This window comes from Mustela nigripes, chromosome 1 (assembly GCF_022355385.1).
Source record: "Mustela nigripes isolate SB6536 chromosome 1, MUSNIG.SB6536, whole genome shotgun sequence".
NCBI lineage: Eukaryota > Metazoa > Chordata > Mammalia > Carnivora > Mustelidae > Mustela > Mustela nigripes.
The window spans coordinates 239,525,596-239,546,973 of record NC_081557.1 but is presented as its reverse complement, the minus strand read 5'-3'; positions in this window follow the sequence as shown (position 1 = coordinate 239,546,973).

Genomic DNA, 21,378 nt, shown 5'->3' with positions numbered 1-21,378 from the left:
TATTGATTGAAAAAGTGACCTTGAATAAGCCACTTAAATGTTTGATTACTATGTAGGCCACTCCTATTTTCCTCCCTGAGATGGCATGAGTATTAATATTTGAAATGCTCTAACTGATATTTGGTCTGGCCAAGAAACCAAGATGACTTTGATAGTTGATTAAATTCCAATGGCAGTCCTAGTGAAGACAAAAAAAAGGAGAACGCAAACAACCCAGTGGTAGAATTTCAGCAGAGAAAAGGGCATGTCAGAAGTTGTGTTAAATTCTAAAGAATAAATTAGATTTGGAGTAAAGAATAGGGACAGCTCTTTCACCTCTGTCCCCTGTCATCTAGTCCTAAGTCAACAAATATTTAATGCCTATGAAGCACCAGATACCTCTTGAGGTAATTTTTTACGTCAGTGAACAAATGATTTTCACTTTCATCTCCCTCCTTACATTCTACCAAGAACGTGGGCAGGTAGAAGTGAAGACATAGAAAAGAACACAGCAGTCCCTGCTCATCTATGGTTTCACATTCTGTGGCTTCCATTCTCTCTGGTCAACCATTGCTCAGAAGCAGATAATTCTCCTCTGACGTATTTTTAGAGGGTCAGTGGTAGCTAATGCTAGGTCACAATGACCGTGTCATTCACCTCACTTTGTGTTATCATTTTATCATCTCACAGCACAAGGAGGAGAGCGCGAGGATCGTACAATAACATATTTCGAGAGAGAGAGGGAGACCACATTCGCATAATTTTTATTACAGTGTGTTGTTATAATTGCTCTATTTTATTATTAGCTATTCTTTAAATCTTCCTGTGCTTTTTTTATAAAATGGACTTTATCACAGGTATGTATATATATTAAGAGCATAGTATATACAGGGTTCAGTACTATCCATATTGATTGAAAAAGTGACCTTGAATAAGCCACTTAAATGTTTGATTACTATGTAGGCCACTCCTATTTTCCTCCCTGAGATGGCATGAGTATTAATATTTGAAATGCTCAGGCATCCACTGGGGGTTTTTGAACATACCTCCCATGGATAAGGAGGACTACTGTAGACATAACGAATGAATGAATGAATGAATGAAGTACATGGTATGTTATAGTGTGCAAGAGGCTTTGAGAAAAAGAAAAATAATAGAGCAATGTAAGGAAGTTCATAAGGGATCATAAGTGAGGGGCTGCTAATTGCAGTTTTAAGTAGGTGAGATTTGATAAAAGGTTTGAAGGACCTGAGGAAATTAGATATCTGTGGAAGAGCCTTCCAGGCTGAAACAACAGCTAAGACAAAGTCTTAGGCTGGAAGGCCCCTGGTGTATCAATGCGTCCCAGTGTGGCTTGAACAGACGGGGAGAAAAGTTGTAGACAAAGTTGGGGGTGAAAACAGGAAGCCTGATTATGTGCAGCCTCTCAGATGTTTTATGGACTCTGGCTTTGACTCTGAGGGAAATGGAGTGCCCCTGCATGGTTTTGAGCAGAGGTGTAAGATGATCTGATTTTGGCTTTGAAAGTTTACTCTGCCGTGTTGGGACTAGACCTTTAAGTATGTGAGGCAAATGTACTAGCAGAGATATCTTTTAGAAAGCTTTTGAATAATTTATGTCAGAGATGGTGTTTTTGACCAGGATGGTAGCAATGCAGAAGTTGAAAATGGGCAGATTCTAGATATACTTTAAAGATATATAGGACAGAACTTGCAAATAGATAGGATGGAATATATGCAGGAAGTTAAGAACTCCTCAAGGTTTTTAGTGTAAGCATCTAAAAGGACAGAGCTGGGGTGCCTGGGTGGCCTAGTTGATTGAGCTTCCATCTCTTAATTTTGGCACAGGTCATGATCTCAAGGTCATGAGACTGAGCTCCGCTTCAGGCTCTGTGCCCAACGAGGAGTTTGCTTGGATTCACTCTATCTCTTCTGGCATACCCGCTCATGCTCTCTCCCTCTCCCAAATAAATAAGTAAATCTTTAAAAAAATAAAAAAAACAGAGCTTCTTTTAACCAAGATGAGGAATTCTGCAGATAGAGGATTGAATCATTGTTACTACCTAGGTAGTCTGCACACCCCTTTGATTCCTGATCTTTCTAAAATGCAATGCTGACTGCTCATTAGCTAGCTAATTTAAAAATTACTTTGAATTGTCATTTATTTTAGAATAAATTTCAAGGTTTTTTTTTTTTTTTAACATGATTTCGCTGAGGTTTTGCATACGTTCTTTTCTTCCTATTTTTTTTTCCCATGCTCCCAATGCTCGCCACTTCCATCAAGACATACTTTTTCTTCCCCATCTCTAAGACATGCATCTTCCATTTTGCACTCATCCTGCATGTGTCATCTTAGGTGTTACTTCTTCAGAGAACCTATTCTTCTTCTTCTTCTTTAATTTATTTATTTGACAGACAGAGATCACAAGTAGGCAGAGAGGCAGGCAGAGAGAGAGGAGGAAGCAGGCTCCCTGCTAAGCAGAGAGCCTGATGCGGGGCTCCATCCCAGGACCCTGAGATCATGACCTGAGCCAAAGGCAGAGGCTTTAACCCACTGAGCCACCCAGGCGCCCCTCAGAGAAACTATTATTGTTGAAAACTATAGTCCATCCTCCATATGTTAATGCACTGCTATTATTAGAACAAGCCTACATAATATTATAATTGCTCGTTGAATTTTTTTTTTTTTTTTGTCATTCACTGTAAGCTTCAGAGGGTGCAAGTCAGAGTAGTATCTCACCATTCCAGTTATCTATGGCTGTATAACAAACCACTCCAAAACACAGAGCCTTAATACAGCAACAACCACTTATTTTGCTCAGAAATACACAATACCAACAGTCTCTGGGAGGGAAACTGTTTCTGCTCCATGTGGCATCAGAGGGGCGGCCCCACTCAGGCTGCACTCAAGGATCTGCTTTAAGAGGACTCAAGCCTGAAACTGGCAAATTGGGACTGACTTCAGTGCCTCTTCCTGTGGGCCTCCTCATGAAATTATTGATTCCAAGAGCAAGTTTCCAAGAGATTCAGGCTGAAAATGTATCACCTTCTATGACTTAACCTTAGAAGTTGTACAAGCCTCATTTTCGCCAGTCATAGCTTGCCCAGATTCGAAGGGAGGGAACACTGACCCCCAAAGCTCTATGAGAAGAATGGCAGTCGCATTTTAGGGAGTCTATGTGGAATAAGAACTACTGTTGCAGCATTTGGGGGATATACAATTTACCGTCCTTCGTCTTGCCACACAGAGAATTGTCTGGTATATACTAGAGGCTCAGGGAATACCTCTGGAGTAACTAAAATGTATTTCTCAATGGCTTGCTTTTTGATCCACCATAAGAAACTTCCCTTCAGAACGGATAGCTTAGTATGTTCTTTGTATTTTGGCTTTGTTTTATTTCTGTGCAGTATGCTACTCATAGGGAAAAGGGCCATGTCACCGATTCTTTAATTTGTTTCACCCGAATAGAACTTTTATTTCTTCCATTGGAGCCATGTAATCTGTAAAATGGTTACAAAGAGAAGATTCCCCCTATTTTTTAAGTTATTTCTCATTAGGATATTACCGCATATCTTTGAAAAACGTCACATAAAACAGAACCATTATTATGCTAAGCAGCATAATTTTATAGAAACCAACTGACTAACTTTCCTCCATTTACCCTTCCTATAGAACTTCAGACTAGACACTAATGTTTAGTTATTACAGTAACAAAACTAATACACATATTGATTTGTAAAGTGCCTTTCCTCTGTAAAGTCCAAAGCCTTCACTTAAAATATTTTGTGTGTTTTTTTTAAAGTCATAAATTGAGAACCTTCTTTGTCATTCCTGGAATGGTAGCTATTATAATTAAATAGGAGTTATATTACCAAGCTTTCCAGAAACTATTGTTTCCAGTTTGAGAACAGCATTTTCCCTGTATCTACTTCTATACAAATAGATTCTCAAGATACCATAATAGTATGAAAATCTAATCCTCCCATTTCCTAAAGATTTACAAGATAGGCAATGACATTTACTGAATGCAGTAGAACTCTACATTATTTGATATACAAATACACAAATCTCTGAGTCTCAGGTTGTAACTTACTCAGTGTTTATCTGATGCTATAGTCTATCCTCTTTCCACGATGAAGTTATTTTTTTTTCCCCAAGCTACATTTAAAAGTCTTTATCAATTCCATTTGTAGCTGCTTATTTTAACCAGAGGAACCAGAGGAACTGGTCATATGATGCATGTTTTCTTGATAATTTGCATATGACTTTAGAAACAAAACTTCAATGTTTGCCAGGAATATTTTTTGAATTTCCCTAACAAAAACATTTATTTCCTTATCAATTCCCATAATGACCTTCGGCCTATTTTTACTATAACATTTTTTTTCTTTCTTTCTTTCTTTTTTTTTTTAAAGATTTTGCTTATTTATTTGAGAAAGAATGAGTGAGAGAGAGCATGAGAGAGAAGGTCAGAGGGAGAGGCAGACTCCCCAAGGAGCTGGGAGCCCGATGCGGGACTCGATCCTGGAAGTCCGGGATCATGACCTGAGCCAAAGGCAATTGCTCAACCAACTGAGCCACCCAGGTGCCCCCATAACATTTTCACTTAATATAATAAATATTTTTTAAAAATCTACCTTCCAAATCTAGCTTAGAACTTAAAAAAAAAAAAAAGGAAGAAACTAGTTATTTTTATTTACATACTTTTTTTTCATAACACTTAGCACAGTGCCAGGCCTATGTTTCCAGACTTCAGTTGACGTAGCTGACTTACCTTCTTATATTGCCAGAATTCATACCTTGATCCTCTGTTCATTAGCTCAGATCCCTTTAGAACTAAAGTTTGTACTTGTTTTCCCAGTCTTTTTTTTATTATTTTTAAGATTTTATTTATTGATTTATTTCAGAGAGGAAGAGCTAATGAGAGAAGGAGCAGAGGGAGGGACAGGCAGACTCCACATCAAGGGTAGATCCCCATGTGGGGATAACCCCGGGATCATAACCTGAGCAGAAATCAGTAGTCAGACACTTAACCGACGGAGGCATCCAGGAACCCCTTGGGTCTTTCTCAGAGGAGTCTTACCTGCTAACCATAGATTTTCTGATTACATTCCTTTTCTTGTGTAGATTTACCAGTAGGATTTGTCTATGATCTTCTCCATTGTACCTTTTGTCCTTTTCCGAGCCATTGTTTCAGCCATCAGCACCAGTCCGTACCTTCTACTTCTTTGTCTTTGGAGCTTCCCTTATGGTTTGCCCACTTCTGGAAGTTCTCCTGGGTTTTTGGTCTCTGCCATGTTTGATGAGGATCACTCTGCCTCTCTTCTAGCTGCTGTTTCAGACCATCTAGATTACAACATGGTCCTTTATGGCAGAAAACAAACAAACAGAAAAAACATAACAAAATTCATGTGACTTTAAATTTTAGAATAGAGAACAGTACTTTCACATAGATTCCCAATAAATGCATGGAATAAATGCCTTTCCACGTTTACGAAAGTTTTCATAGCAGCTTAAAAGGTTGAAAATACAGAGTGAAAATAATTTAGAGTTGCCCTCCATATTGAAAAATACTTGTGACGTGATTACTGTTTGCCATTCTGTCTCAGGGGGAGAGGCTGGTACCAAATCTTGGTTCAGAAAAAACTGCCTATTTCTGATTGCTTCATCCCAGGATCCTTGTGGTACTGAGGCACAGACCCATGATCTCCCGAGCAAATATGAACAACTATCTCTGGCAACACAAAACATCGCTTTCTGAAGATGCCTAAATACAGAGTCAGGAAGTTGTAACCATGATAAGAGATGCCCTTTTGTTTTGCCCTTGAGCCAAGTTCTCCGAAGCATACTCAGTTTTCTTAAGCCAGTTTTATCAGGTGAGACAGAATGCTGAGCCAAATGAATCCTGGCCAGCTTTTGCACTAGGAGAGCCTGCTCCCAAGCCTGTTGGATCCCACCATGGAAGAACTCAGGGAGGCAAGGGAGGCATGCAGAATGCTGAAGAGAGAAAACAGCTGGCAGTCAGGAAACATTCTATTAATTAGCAATTTGACTACCAGAAAATGCCAGAGACTATATTCTAAGGCATAGAATATAGACTATACTTATACTCTAAGGTAGTCGCAAAAAATAAAAAGAACAAAAAAAAAAAAAAAGAATGTTAGAAGTCTCTATCAACAGACAATATTTCCTTTCCTTGTCTATCCAGCCCCAAACTCAGACCTAGTATCTATCTCTCTGACTTCTTTCTCCCTCTTGGATACTCTTTTCTAGCCTCACCGGCCTCCTTCTGGTTCCTTGGACAAACCAAACAATTTTCTGCCAGAACTTTGCTCTGTTGCTTCTGTTCTTCCTTCCTTCCAGGCTCAGCTCAAAACGACTGGAGAGGTCTACTCTGACTCCTGATTAAAAAGTCCTATACCCTCTCTCATTCTCCTCCTCCTCATCACTCCTTATTTTTATTTCTGTATATACAGTTTGCTTCATTACACAGGTATGTACTTTTTTATAGTCTAGCTCTTCCCATAAGCTTTGAGTTCCACAAGAGGAGAGATGTTGGTTTCATTTAATACTACAGTCCCAGACCACAGAGCAGTGGCTGGCATGGAATATGTACCCATTACATATTTCTGGAATGGATAAATTTTAAATTTGTTGTCTCACTGTATAATGCATTCTTTGTTCCAAACTTCCTCTGAAACCTGCTAACCACGCAAATATGTCTATGTATGTTTTAGAGGACAATTCAAGGAAAAGAGGTGATTTCCCCCTTTAGACTAGCACAGAGTGCAGAGAAGTGAATGACTCCGAGGGGATGAGACATAAATTGGTTCAAGTTTCCACTGATCTTGGAATTTTTAGCTAGAAATGACAATATGTAAGTTTCCCCACCAAACCCACTGAAATCTTTGAAAGGACAGAATACAGAATAAGGAACGGAATCTAATGACATTTAAAGTCTAAACAAGAAGATGACCAGTTGACATCTACATTATAATTAAGGATGATGGCTGCTTAGTTTTATTTGTTTTATGTTCCGTGGTTTGGATCAGGTGGAGTAGGGGGAGAGGGAGTGAAAACCAATCAGGGACTAAGAAGTTCCAGTATCATCCATTCTGCTTGCAGGGTTTGGCAGTTGTTTCTTTATTATATTAAAAAAAAAATTATCAAATATCAAAGACCACTGCCTGCTAATTTCAGGGACACAGTACTCCTTCTTAAAAGATAGTAGTCATTCCTGTGAAAAACTGTGCCGAGTCGGCCTCTCCAGCTGTGATGTGACCTTCTTACAGATGCAGAGCTCTGCAAAGGGCTGAGCCCACTAGCCGCACATGAGGGTACTTTCTCTTGCTTCGCTGACACATGTAATATCCCCGGTCCATGCTCTTCAGGGATGAAATCTCATAATCAAGCCACTCAGTAAAAAAAACGTAAGCTTACCCCCAAAAGCTTTATTTTAAATGTCTGGTGAACATTTGTAAGCAATTACCCAGTCAACTGAGGCATTAAAAAAACTGGATTGGGGTCCATGTGTTTCTCTCGGAAAGAATTATTTTTACAATATTTTCTGAGCTTTCTCGTCTCTTAGATGCCTTGCACATTAATGAAAGTAAGTTCTCAAAATGATGACTAAGAGCTGCAAAATGTTACACTTCTCTCTTGATCCCCATCAAGGCTAAATTTCTTCAGCCATGATATTAAAAGAACTGTGATAAACAATTGAAAGTGTATAAACTGAACGACTTACAGATCCATGGAGTTATGCTAAATGGTTGGAAACATTTTTTGAGAGAAAGGGAGGGAGTGTGAGTGGGGAAGGGTCAGAGAGAGAGAGAGAAACCTAAGCAGGCTCCATGCCGAGCACAGAGCCCAACACTGAGATCCTGACATGAGCCAAAATCATGAGTCCGGTGCTCAACAGACTGAGTCACCCAGGTGTCAGTAAATGGTTGAAATTTTAATAAATGGTAAAAACTGGTCATTTGAGCTATCAGAGGAAATAGCATCTATTAAAAAAAGACAGAGTCCAGGGTTATAAATCTGATGTATTCAAAAGGAGGTTTGTTATAAGTCTTTATTCAATAGTACTTTGAGCACGAATGGAAGACCCTGATTCTTTAAAGCCTAGAATCTCAATATTTATCAAAGCAAAAGGGAGTCAGATCTCCAAATATTGACATTAAATCAACAGCAACCATTTGTAATTCAAGCCATTAATGTCCATGGAACACTTTTTTCAGTTTGGAATTTAGAGTCAGATAAAGCGAATGATTATTTCTGCTTCCACAGAACCAAATTCTTATTTATTGCAAGTGCTTCCTGCATCTTTTGAGTCCAAAAAAATATAGAACCTCCATGCAAGTCTAACACGTGGAGATACAATTGGAAATGGAATGCTTTTGTTGGCCATTTTCGTGACTAAGCTAACTAGTATAGTCTTTACCAAGAATGCAGAGTCATTCCAGTGAACACTTTTCATATAAAAAATATTATTTCCTGGTTTATTCCTGAAGTGCCTGGCAAACATCTTAGCAAGTTACAGATTAGTGCTTTGTTTCTCTAGGCAGAGTTTAGGGTTAGTCACATCCTCGTCAGAAACAACATGCCCATGTGGGCAAGAAAAGTGGACCTGGAGGCATCTTTGATGATACAGCAGGAAGAAGTGGGAAGAGGTCTTGGGGATACCCAGGTTACAGTGTCAGGGTGAGAAAAACAGTGTGGAGAGTCAAGATTCCCATTATTCCACTGTGACATTAGGTGTAGCAAGATCAACAGGGCCCTCCCTGTTTTTCCTATAGCTGCCTCAGCTAACCACTTTTCATTTCTGTCCCTTCACCCCTACCTCTTCCTCTCAATCCCAGAGTCTTTTCAATAATTTTCTATAGAACCTCAGTGATAGAACTTTCAGACCCTTAATGGCATGAATAAGTTGTGAGAATCTCCTACTCAAACAAACATCAACTGTTCAGAATTGGTTCTTGATATTGCTTCTTTTGGTATTTTAAGTGGAAATTTGGTAAAGGACAGCTGTTCCATTTCTGGATTATTGTTTGTTATGTTTCTAACTGCTGCTACTGGCTTTTTGACAAACTCCCCCCCACACCCCACCCAAACATTGATTCTGTTAGGAGACTGAACAGAAGGGAAAGGATTTTTTTAAAAAAGACAGAGCTTGGGAGGAAAAACTAGAATGAGAAACAAGCATTGAGACCCTTAAATCATTTACATAAAAACTCTTTGAAACTGTCACCTGGGACATCATTGAGCACATCTAGTTTTCCTTGTTATTTGTGTGTGTGTTATGCTATTATTTAATGAAAGAATCCCAAGACAATTATCCTGTTTCTTTACCACGTAAAAGTGTCTGCTGTGGGAGAAGCTAATCTTCACCATGTGGGCCAAGATATTGGTGGTCGTCACTGCTAAATAACTCAGCTTCGTTTTATGAGTCATTTTAGACAAAGGAAATTGACAGGGTGATTTCAGGATGAGAGAGAAATAAACACAATGCCCAAAACAAAACAGAGATACACATTGAAGTCTCTTGAGTATTAACCGTGGAGTTATTTATGTCAGGGTAAATCGCTCCTGTGAAGCAAATATGACATCTGAGAGAAACATGGAGCCTTCTGAGTAATCCTGTCTGAGGGTCCTCCCTGTTTTTCCTATAGCTGCCCTGGGAAGGCAGGCCCATTTACCAGGAATTGATGTCTCTTTAGTTCTAGTTGTTAAGACAACATCTAGCTTGGGGACCTGCCTGGGTACTGATTTATCACTCTGAAGTTTTCACAAGTTTATTTTTTTCGTTTTTTGGTTTCTCAATCCAGTATGATTTTAGCAGGTAACTCCCATGTCTCTTCTAGGGTATGCTTAATAGTACACTTTTAAGACAGGCCTGTTCTTTTTTTATGGCTGGATAGAATACACTTCCCAACTGTATGCTTAAACTCAGAGCTTGCTGAGAAGTGTGAGGGTTTAGCTGTCCCGCTGAGGAAAGCCTTACAACACTCAAAAGGGATTAAAAAGCACAATGAGCCCCGTTTCTATTTCCGTACCCCCACTTTGGGGACTAAACTGATTCCCTGCTCATCTGAAGAGGAACAATTTTTTTCTCATTATGTCCCTGATTTTAGAGTGTTTTTTATTCCCCAAAGCAAAAGTTATGAAATTCTAAGGGAAAAAATTGTTATTGTATATTTACTCCTAAATTCCTCTAAGGTTTTACTATCTTATCAAAATAAATATTCTCCAAAACTGCCATCAAAATAAGAAAACTTATGAGTATTTTCATTACATGTTTTTCCAAAAGAGAACTATTTTGACTTTCCTTTCTCTTTTTAAAGATTATAGGAGGCTTAGAGAACATAACAACAGTGGGTTCTTGAGGTCATGCTCTGTTTAGTATAGATAACTCTGGGAAATAGAATGGGTGATGGGAATCTCTAGATATTTTAGGCTCCTTCTGATTTTAGGCTCCAGAGGGCATATGGGCCAGGATTTTTTTGCTCAGTTCTTGCACGCTTATAAGTTGAGTGAGTTTTGTTAGGTGCTGGAGATTGCAATGAATGAGACATGGGGTGATAGGAAAAGGCATCATGGTGGAAAGAACACTGGTTTCGTGTTCACACTCATCCACTTTTTGCCAGATGACCTTGAGCAAGTAACGTCTTAGACCATAATTTCCTTACTTTTAAATAAGGAATTTCCTTACTTTCCTTACTGTTCAAGGCATTGTATATTAAATTTCTATGAGTGACAGAAACACTTGGTTATCCTCAGGCAGGAGGAAACCCCTGGGCTATGTTAGTTGGGAAATCTTCAGAAGTATAGGGGCTTAGCTATGGTTTGGTTTTAGAGCATCACCAAGTGTAAAGTGAAACTGGAGAAAGAGTTACAGGAGGCGAATTTTTTTTTAATATTTTATTTATTCATTGGACAGACAGAGATCACAAGTAGGCAGAGAAGCAGGCAGAGAGAGGAGGAAGCAGGCTCCCTGCTGAGCAGAGAGCCCGATGCAGGGCTCGATCCCAGGACCCAGGGATCATGACCTGAGCTGAAGGCAGAGCCTTAACCCACTGAGCCACCCAGGTGCCCCGGGAGGCGAATATTTGAAGATAGGAGCAGGAAACCTACCATTACAGTGGGGTTTACATGAAAAATGCACCAAGATTAGCAAAACTTCAAGGAGTTTCAAACTCCAGTTTGAACTCAAAGAACATGATCTAGTAGAAAGACCAGTATTCATTAATTCAGTGTTTACTAAACTCTTGCTCTATGCTTAGCTTTCCATTGATGTGGAGTGAATAATGACAACATGGTCCCCATTCTCTGTAATTTGTAGTAGGGTGCAAAAGTTAACAAAGAAGAAAACAAAGAGAAATTGTACAGCAAAAGAATAGAGTGCTTTTGTTTTTAAATCTAACAATCACTTAACCGCCTCTTTCTTGATATATTTAGAAAAATATATCGAGCGTCCATGCTAGATGGGTTGTCTAGTAAGGGCTTTTGAGGAGGCCAATTTTGAAGTGAGACCTGAAAAATTAGAAGGATTCCCACATGCAAAGCATAAAGATGATTTTTTTGAGGAGCAAGAAACAAGAAAAAATAAAGTAAAAACAATAACACAAGATCTGAAAACACTTGCTGCTCAAAGATTGGTCCACAAATGAGAAGCATTAACAGCCCCCGGGACCCCATATGCAAGGCAGAATCTTGGATATCACTTCAGATGTACTGTATCTGAATCTGCATTTTTAAAAGATCCCCAGGTGATTCATGTGCATATTAAACTTGAGAAGCAGACATAAATTTGACTTTTGAATTAGGTGAAATAGAGGTCTTTGGCCAGGTTAATAAAGGCTATTTCAGTGACGTGGAGTAGAATCCAGATTGGAGTGCACTGAAGAATGGCTAAGATGGTAAAGGAATGAACACAGCACGAGTGTGGTTTGGAATGGGATGAGAGCAGAGGAGAGAAGTGATAGCTAAAGAGAAATACAGGGTCAAGAAGTTCTTTAGGATGAAAGATGTGTGCTTGTGTCTGTAAAAGTTACACCTTGATGAGAGGGAGAGTGATGATGAGAGTGTAGAGAGACTACCTAGGGATCAAGGTCCTTGAGAATGCAGGACAAGGAGGCAGCCAGCATGGCAAAATCAGCCTGTAATGGGAGATGTGACACTTCTTACTCCGGAGCAAGAGGGACGGTGGAAAGGACATGTGGCCCCGTAGATTTATTGATGACAATGTGAGCAGCTTCTGGCATGCTAATTGGCTTTTGTCAGAGAAACATAAGGCATGACCATCAGCTGTAAACAAGGGGAAAGCAAGGGGTTGGGATTTGAAAAGTGAGAAGTTAATGAACTAATCTTGGCAGAACAAACTGAAGGGAAAACAATGGTGGCATTACCACATAGCGGTGACCAGATAGTGTTCAATACTTATTTAAATTCAGTAGTTGAAATATATACAGTGAAATCTGCCCAGTTACATGATTCCTTTTTCTTTTCCTTTCTTTCTTTCTTTTTTTTTTTTTTCCCCCTAGCCATGCTTCGTTGATGAGAGCTAGTGTAGAGAAAGCAGATGGCTGGGTTCATGAAAGGTTGGGGTTAATAATCAGAAGTCTTCCTTTAACACTGCAGTGTGTCTAAATCAAGTTCATAGCAACTGTTTCTGTCTCCAGAGGTTAGAGGTTAGGTGCAGATATTTAGCTCAAATTATCATAACATGGTGCTGTTTATTCACCTCCACTGTGCCCAGCTTTTGCATACATTTCCTGCAGCTTCATACCATGCTATGGCTTAGGTGCTAACAGCCCCTATTTACTGATGAAAATAATATAAAAAGAGTTCAGTAAATCTTTATTATATTATAATGCCAAGAGACAAATTAAGATCTACTATTAGGGTTTACTCAATTCCCACCACTGTGTCATGTCATTATAATAATGGGAGGAATTTTTTAAGAAAGGAAGAATGAAAGGGTGCCTGGGTGGCTCAGTGGGTTGGGCCTCTGCCTTCAGCTCAGGTCATGATCTCCGGGTCCTGGGACAGAGCCTTGCATGGGGCTCTCTGCTCAGCGGGGAGCCTGCTTCCCTTCCTCTGTCTCTCTGCCTGCCTCTCTGCCTACTTGTGATCTCTGTCTGTCAAATAAATAAATAAAATCTTTAAAAAAAAAATAAAGGAAGAATGGTAAGATTGGAATTTTCTTTGCATCCTTTTTTCTTTTTCTCTTTATCTTTTTGATTTAAAGCAATCAACTGTTGTTTTTTTTTTTTTTTAAGATTTTTTTAATTTATTTATTTGACAGACAGATCACAAGTGGGAGAGAGGCAGGCAGAGAGAGAGAGAGGAGGAAACAGGCTCCCTGCCAAGCAGAGAGCCTGACGCAGGGCTCGATCCCAGGACCCTGGGATCATGACCTGAGCCGAAGGCAGAGGCTTTAACCCACTGAGCCACCCAGGCGCCCCTCAACTGTTGGTTTTTATGGGATGTTTTTCTCTTTCCCTGTGGTGGTAATGAAATTGAGTGAAACATGACGTACATTCTCTCTTTTTACCGAATAGCATATTAGCAGATAAATGTACACCCCTGGAGACCTTGCCTCATCTATTCCCTTACCACTGTGTGGGGAGTCTGAGAAGAAGGCTAAGGGTAGGGAGCTCTGGGTACAGAGTAGGGTAGAAATAGTCCTTATAAATTTTTGAGAAGTTTGTAAGGGATTTATCTTGACTTGGTATTTCTTTTCTTACACGATATGAGAGATATGCCATTTATTTGACTGGCTTAAATTACCAAAACGGCTTCAAACAATAAAATTCCAAAATAAACCCCAGTCCAAGTGATCAGAGAGCAAACTCAAATGCCCATAGAACCTGGAAGGAAGCATAAAGGAGTGGAGAGGCCAGGCAGAAGATAGTGAGAAAAAGCTTGGAGCCTGGGGCTCTGACAAACTCAATAACTTAATGCAGTTGTTGCCGTGCAGGAATCCCAGCTCAGTGCATTGCTGAATCCTATTATCCAATAGAAAATAGATAACCTATTTGAAATGTAAACATCATAAAATACCCATGGGCAAAAACCAATCATATCAGGCAGCATGATGTTAAAAGATAAACTGAGGCATATTAAAATTTTTAAGAGTTTATTTGAGCAAACATCAATTCCATTAGGCAGTACCAAACTGGAAATGGTTAGGAATGCTTCAGAATCAAGAGCCAGGGGAAAAATTATGCAGAAAAAAGTGCTGGAAAAAAAAAAAAAAAAGACATGATTTGATTGGCTCCAGCTATTGAGTTGGCTGCTTGTGATTGGTTGACCTTAGCATCTTGATTTCATAATCTTGAAGAATTCACAGGCTTAGATTTCAGTATGCTTACATAGACCACTATGGCACTGGATCCTCCTCGGTCTAATGGTGTCCTTGTTTATTAATTTAACAATGGTTAAGACGATGGGCCTTCTGTTTGCCACTTTTGATAGAGATTCTTTTAAGTCTATGACAAGGGTCACAGATAACCAATTACCAGTGCTAATTACCAGTGTTATTAAGCCAGATACCTTGTAAAAACCTCTTTTAAATGGCTCATTTGAGAATGATGAACTACTAGGTATAATTATAGTTATATATCTTTTAATTTAATTTATATTTTAATTTAGAGAGGTTACCTGAGAGAAGGAACTGCCCTCAAATCAGGTATAAGAATAAGTAAGAAAAATATGCTTTCTTTGTCTAAGTCATGGGTTTCTCCTTAAGAATGGGTTACCAGCGCAAGACCAAAAATGAAAACAAACATAAAAACCAAAAAACAAGTAAACAGCAACAAAAAAATCCACAAAAAAAAAAAACTTCCCTATGAAGTAAAGTAGGGAATATCTTTATTCAGGAGTGGTTCTCATTTATGCACCAGTGAGTTCACAAACTTAATCAATTTATCATAATGAACTTCCCCGGAGTAGTCAACAAGAGCATTATAAGCACAGCAGGTAAGTTTTCCAACAATAATGATATTATGCTTCTTTCTGTGTAAAGAATAATTTTAACAGCTTTGTGTTTCAGATAAGTTAAGCCCATAAATACAAAGGAGCCACACTGAAAAAACTCACAACCTACTAGCTAAGATTCATATGTGGTATTGTCTAATTTTATCTCAAGAGCACCAAAAATGTGAATAAGGTTTACATCTAAGTGATTTTTTGCTATTCCCCAAATATGCCTCAAACTTTTGTGATTCTGCATTTGGTGTTGGATTTTGTTCCCTCTAACCTATCCCTAAATGCCGGTCAAAATTCTATCATCCTGCCAAGCCCAGACTCAAAACATTTCCCTTCCCATTGACTCTAGTAAATGAAGTTTTCAACTATATAAATTCAGGTATGCCAAGGTAGGTTGGTATAGGTAAGGAATATAAATTGTAGATATTCTTTTTCATAGCATGGAAGGAGTTTAATGGAAATGAGAAACTGACCAAACACACTGGATTTGATGGCTAATCCACAGAACTAAAACTTCCAAGGGTTTAGGAACAATGACAATCTAATTTTTCATGTTGTGTCCTTGACAACATAGGATGTCAGAGACCAACAACCTACACAGCAAAGGGGATGGGGCAGAATCACTTGAAAGGGTAGCCCCAGGACTATCAATCTGTGTCTTGACTAGGCCCATCTAGAAATGAAGGCCAAATTCCCAAGTGGGGAGTGGAAAAAACAAAAAGGATAAACTAAGTAAAGATAATTTGCTGATCTGATATTAGAACTGTGCACTAAGAAAGAGAATGTGATTGCATGAAAGATCTATGGCCTTAAAGCAGAATTATTAATTTCCATGAACATGATCTTTTACTAGCGGCATTGCAATACTGACTCTTGTTAAATTTGCAGTTAACTGAGACTTCTGTGGTAGGCTAATCTTCAGAGCCTGTGAATATGTTGCCTTACATGCAAAACAGACTGTGCAGATGTGATTATCTAAAGAACAATTGGTAAAAGGCGAAAGATTTATGCGATCTGAAGAGAAACCAGAGTATGTGATTATCTAAAGAACAATTGGTCTCTCTTCTTTGATGCTTGCCCTTTTAGATTCTATTCTCCATGTAGCAGCTTCAGTATTCTTTTACAGTGTACGTCTGACCTTGTTCCCACCCTCCCTGAACTTCCCTAGTGGCATCCTCCACACAAAGATAAACTCCAAAGTCCATACTTTGGTTTACAAGGTCCTGTGTGATCTGGCCCCTCAGCATCCTCTCAGCCTTTCTCCTACTATTCTGCCCCTTTTCCCCATGCATCAACCTCATGGGCTTCCTTGATGTTCTATGAATGTGCAAATGTATACCTTCCTTGGAACTGTGCTGTTGCTGTTCACTCTGCATGGAATACTTCTCTGGTATCCATATGACTGAGTCACTTCCTTGAAATTTCTTCTCAACCAGTAGCACCACTGGCTAAAACAGAGTCACTTTATTTGTTTCATCTTTGACCCACCTGACTTTACTTTTTTTTCATAGTACTTATTGCTCTCAGCCATCATTTTATACACTAATTTGCTTATTGGATTATTTCTGTCTTTTCTATCAGGAAGGACAGAACCTTTGCCTATTTTGTTCATTGCTGTGCCTCTCTGAACCTCAAGCAATGCCTGCCATATAATACGGTAGGCACTCAGTTAATATTTGTAATAAATGCATAGTGAACAGGCTAGTCTTTCAAACAGGAACCACCTTGTCTTTAAAGTTAGACATACTGAATAATTAATGATTAATACTTGGTTTGTTTTCTTTTTTTTTTTTTTTTAAGATTTATTTATTTATTTTAGAGACAAGAGAGTGAGTGAGCAGGGGGAGGAACAGAGGGAGAGGGAGAGAGAGGATCCTGAAGCAGACTCCCTGCTGCGTGCAGTGCCCCATGCCACTCTCCACCCAGGACCCTGAGATTATGACCTGAGCTGAAATCAAGAGTTGGCCAACTAACTGACAGAGCCTAACATGGGGTGGGAAGCAGGGAGTCTGCCTCTCCCTCGCTCTCTGCCCCTGCTCAAGCTCTCTCAAAACTCTCTCTCTCTAATAAGTAAATAAAAACTTTAAAAAAAGAAATGAGTTGTTAATCTTATTTAGGATACCTTGTATTTGGTAAGTCATCGCTCTTACTGTTTTTTAGATTCTCTTACTGACTTTGGTTTTCAAAAGTTTCTTTATGGTATGTTTAGGTATGAATCTCTTTGAGTTTACCATGCTTGGACTTTATTGAACTTATTGGACATGTAGATTAATTTGAAAACATGATTTCTGAATGGATTTAATGCCAAGTTTGAATCCAGTGTTTTTTTTTGGGGGGGGGGAGTTTGTCAAAACCCATTGCCACTCTAAGATTATTTCAAGTATCTCTACACCTCGGAGTTTGGGCCAGACTGAACCCTGATCTTAGAAAAAGAAGGAAATATTTCCTCCACAAGTCCAAAACCTACTGCATTCTCTGCCTCCAGACTGATCTCTTTCAAGGACAAGTGACAATGGAGACATCATTCCTTCCTAGACAACCCTACTCCTATACATAAGGATATACCCTGGCCTCTTAGGATATTTATTTATATGATTTATTTGTTTATTTTCTAATTCAGATTTTGCTACATCAAGACCTTTCCTTCTTCACAAGATTCTTTGGTCCAGAATAAAAGAAAGGGAAGAGGAAACTGGCACAGCCCTCTTGCTCCACTTCTTTGCTCTCCTCTATCTCCTTCATAAAGAAAATGTTATCTCCTGAGATAACATTTATCTCAGGTAGATAGCAATCTAAACCCATGTTTAGAAAAAGTATACCGGTGTCTCTAAATCAGCTGGGATATAGATCTAGAGATACAACTAACTCACAAGACTGAATGAAACATTTACTATTTCAGGCTGAAGCTATTTGATTTATTTTTCTTTACTACACTCCAGATCACCCCAAAAATATTGACTGGGTACTTGCCTCACATACATGTAATCATAAGGAACTGCAAAAAATATCCTACTCAGAACAAAGGAAAAGTATACCTCCATTTTAAGTCAAAATTATTTTTAATGTTTAAACTCAAAAACCACATCTCTCCGACCAGTTATTCCTTATGAGGCCAGCATTTACCCTGATTATCAAAACCAGACAATGACATCCCCCTCAAAAAGAAAACTATAGGCCTATATCCCTGACAGACATAGATGAAAAAATGCTCAACAAAATATTAGCTAACCACACTCAATAATGCATTAACAAGAGCATTTACCATGATCAACTGGGTTTTTTTTCCCCCTAGGGATGCAAGGATGGTTCATTATTTGTATATCAATCAATGTGATACACCACATTAATGAAACAAGATAAAGATCATATAATCATCTTAAAAGATGCAAAAAAAATTTGACAGAATTCAACATCTGTTCACGATAAAAACTGTCAATAAAACGAGTTTAAAGGGAATATAACCAAGCTCATATATGAAAAATCCATAACTAACACCATATTCAATGGTGAAAAACTAATCACCTTTTCTGTAATATCAGGAATAAAATACTGATGTCCACTCTCACCTGTTTTTACTCAACATAATACTAGAAGTCCTAGCTGCAGCAATCAGATAAGAAAAAGAAATAAAGGGCATCCAAACTGGTAAAGAAGAAGTTAAACCACCATTATCTGCAGATGACATGATACTTTATATAGAAAACCATAAAGATCCCCTTAAAAAACTATTAGAACTAATAAATGAATTCAGTAAGGTTTCAGGATACAAAATTAATATAGAGCATTCCTATACAATATCAACTAAGTAGAAGAAAAAGAAATTAAGAAAACAATCCCATTTATAATTGCACCAAAAAGAATAAAATACCTAGGAATAAATTCAACCAAAGAGGTGAAAGACCTATACTCTGGAATCTACAAGACATTGATGAAATAAATGAAAGATGAAAGAAACAAATGGAAAGATAGGCTATGCTTATGGATTAGAAGAAGTAATGATAGGGGTGGCTCAGTCTGTTTAGCGTCCGACTTCTGATTTTGGTTCAGGTCATGATCTCAGGGTCTTGGAATCAAGCCCCACATTGGGCTCCCTGTCCGGTGGGGAGCTTACTTGTCCCTCTTCCTCTGCTGCTCCCTGTCCCCTCCCTCAGCTCAGGCTCTCACTCTCTAAAATCTTTTAAAAAAAAAAGAATTCATGGTATAATTCTTCTCAAGACAGGGAGCTTGAGCTTGACTCCTCTTTCTTGAGTGTGGCTGGACTCCGTGACTCTTCTATTGACTAGTATGTGGCAGCAATGATGGGATGTCATTGCTGAGATTAGTTTATTGAAGGATTATGGCTTCTGTCTTGGGTTTTCTCTCTCCCCCTCTCTCCTCATAGCTCATTTGCTCTGAGTGATGCCAGCTGCTATGTCATATAAGCCGTCCTTTGGAGAGACTCATGCAGTGAGGTAATGAAACTGCCTTTCAACAGCCATGTGAGTGAGAGTCAGTGGACTATAGCCCTGGCTGACAAATGATAGGAAAGCTGCTTCCAGATTTCTGACCTTCTGAAATTATGTGAGATAATAAGTGTCAGTCATTTTAAGCTGCTACATTTTCAGGTGCTTTGTAAAATAGCAATAGATAACTAATACAGAGATATGGTTTTTCTATTCCATTTATTACCTTTATCATATTAGCTTTGCTCGGTTTAAGGTGAGAGTCACTAGCCATATGTGGCTATTCAGCAATTAAACCATGGCTTAATTGCTGAGATTAGGTTATTAAAAGATTGGGGCTAATTAACTAAGGAACTAATTTTTTACTTTTTTTTAAAAAAGATTTTTATTTATTTATTTATTTGACAGACAGAGATCACAAGTAGGCAGAGAAGCAGGCGGTGGGGAGGGGGAGGCAGGCTCCCTGCGGAGCAGAAAGCCCAATGTGGGACTCGATTCCAGGACCCTGGGATCATGACCTGAGCTGAAGGCAGAGGTTTTAACCCACTGAGCCACCCAGGTGCCCCATTTACTTTTAATTTTTTAAGATTATATATTTATTTATTTAGAGAGAGAGCATGAGGGGCAGAGAGAGAGAATCTCCAGCAGACTCCCTGATGAGTGCAGAGCCTGACATGGGGCTCAATCCCATGACCCCAAGATCACAACCTTCACTGAAATCGAGTCTGTCACTTAACAAATGAGCCACCGAGGCATCTTTACTTTTAATTAACTTAAATTTAAGTTTAAATAGCTACATGTGACCAGTGGCTACCATATCACACAGTGCTTTATTAGATAGTCTGTCTTTTTTTTTTTTTTTAGTCCACTTACTTTTTATGTTATTTACTGTTTTCTCCATCTAGAATATAGGCATATAAGATCATTGGATGCAGAGATTTTTTAAATCTATTTCTTCACTATATTCTTCACTTAGAATATAGTCTAAGTGCAAATAGTGTCTGGCGTAGAGAAGAAATTCCACAGATATTTGAAAGGTGAGTTATGATATGGGATGTGTATTTTATTTCTGTCCCAGGTCTCATCTATTATTAACTCTGCAACCTCTCCAGGCCTTGGTTTTCCTGGATTTAAATTTGACAGGAGGGAATTGAACTTTTATGAAAAATTTTGTTTTTCACTTAAAACTATGTGATTCTGTCTTCTCTGACGTGACATTTTTAACAATATTTTATCAGCTGTGATGGCCTTGCTGAATGAAGCCGCTAGCAGATGTCCAGATAATTGAAGTCTCCAACCACTAAAAACTTCTCTTCCTGTTTTGCTGTCTTTATTAGGCAAGTAACCATCCTATTCAGTGTGACTGACTAGATAGTGCTGAGTGTGACACCATAATGATGCCATGCCTCCTTCCTTTCCCCTCATCCACCTGCTCGCAATCTCCCATATACTGTTGATTTTAAGTTTTATACAAGTAAATCTTTGGCAAATAGTTCTATATCCCACTATGCATCCATCTTTTAAATAGGCATTTCTTTCCATTTTCCTGGCAATCATGAGTCCCATCACGGGGACTCACTGGTCATGTTTGTGGGACCAGAGTTACTTCCTTTTATTAAAATTCATTATAGATAAAGACATCCAAAGTTCTATTTTTAACTCTTTCCTATTGCTTTTAAGGATTTTTGGTCACTATCGTTATTCTTTTTTTTTTCCCCTATAATTACATCTATTTTTCATTACAGAAAGTTTGTTTTGTGTTTATTTTGTTTGTTTATTTGGGAGTTAAATTGAAACTTTTCCTTCTCTTTCTGTTTGAATCCATTAGACCAAATTGTGATGCCCTGAGTGAAAATGTTATATTCAATCTTTGTGATAGCCTCATGACCATCTAATTTTCTCATATTAGAATAAAAAAAGAGACACTGTTTTTCAACAAGTTCTTTTTAGTTTTCTCTTCACACCT